Here is a 1232-nt window from a genome sequence, read left to right as displayed (position 1 = left end):
TTCAAATTCTTTCGCCTTTAAATTCATCACGATTTCATTGGTTAAAAGTATCAGCAAACGTAAATAACAAATATGAATCAGTTCATTTCATATCTTTTATGCTAAATTAAAAATATCAAAAATACGTTACAATCAAACAAAATATTATATTTTAATTTAGCGACGGTTTATCAGTTAAAAGTAATGAAAACTTTTATTAAATTAACCATAATTTGCCCGTATTTACTCCCCGCTAATGACTGACCAAGGATACAGTGGGCGTGGCGTGGCATGGGCAGCCAGCGGCCGCCTAGTTTCTTTTCCCAGTCGTTTTCTTTCGCACCTATCTGTACGTTGCTCTCTCGCAGTTTCCAAACTTTAATGGACCCAAATGAAAAGTGTTACAAGAGTATATTTTTCATTGTTTTATGATATAGACCAGTTAAAATAGAAAGGAAATCAATATTTTGAAATCGTAGATACATTTTTGTTGTAGAAAAATGAAAAACAAAGTTCTCTCTGAAGCTTCCAGATATCCTGTGGAAGCCAAAAACACACTTTTTCAAAATGAAAAAAATAATATCTACCGATTTTCTAATGCAAACGATGATATATGATAATTAAAAGGTAAGGAAATACACAATGCTCTAAATAAAAAAGGCTCTTTGACATATGAAAGCAAATAAATGTAATAAATGATATTTCAACTTGTTCATAGTGACCAAAAACACAGGAATTTTTGGCTTACAATAGCTCACAGTGACCAAAAACACACAAATCCCATAGTTCTCCAGAAAAAAATACCACCCAAAAAACTTCATTAACTAAAAAAGTAATGAATAAAAGTAAGTGAAATTTATCAAATGACCCCTTTGAATTAACCCCATAAGACAAAAAAAAAAAACAAGTACTTTTACCTAAATAATAATTAAAATAAATGACCAAGAATGGCATTGATTTCCAGGTCGAAAGAAGGGGTCGTCATTCATAGTACACGCATAGGGCTTTCTGTTTTGTTTTGACTGTTTAACCAAAGGATATTAACTTTTTATTAACATGTAGGGTAGAGAATAACTCTGTTATTTACCCATTTTGTCATCTTTTTTTAATTTTTAGTCAAGAAAATGATGTTTTAATGTCTAGTGACCAAATACACACAAACCGGATATCTCAAATCTTGTGTTTTTGGTCACTGAAACAGTAGTGCACTCGAACCAAAAACACACATTTCCAAATTTAGCTCTCTCGTCCAA

This window comes from Amphiura filiformis, chromosome 14 (assembly GCF_039555335.1).
Source record: "Amphiura filiformis chromosome 14, Afil_fr2py, whole genome shotgun sequence".
Lineage (NCBI taxonomy): Eukaryota > Metazoa > Echinodermata > Ophiuroidea > Amphilepidida > Amphiuridae > Amphiura > Amphiura filiformis.
The sequence above is the reverse complement of the archived record's forward strand: the minus strand, read 5'-3'. Positions refer to the sequence as shown.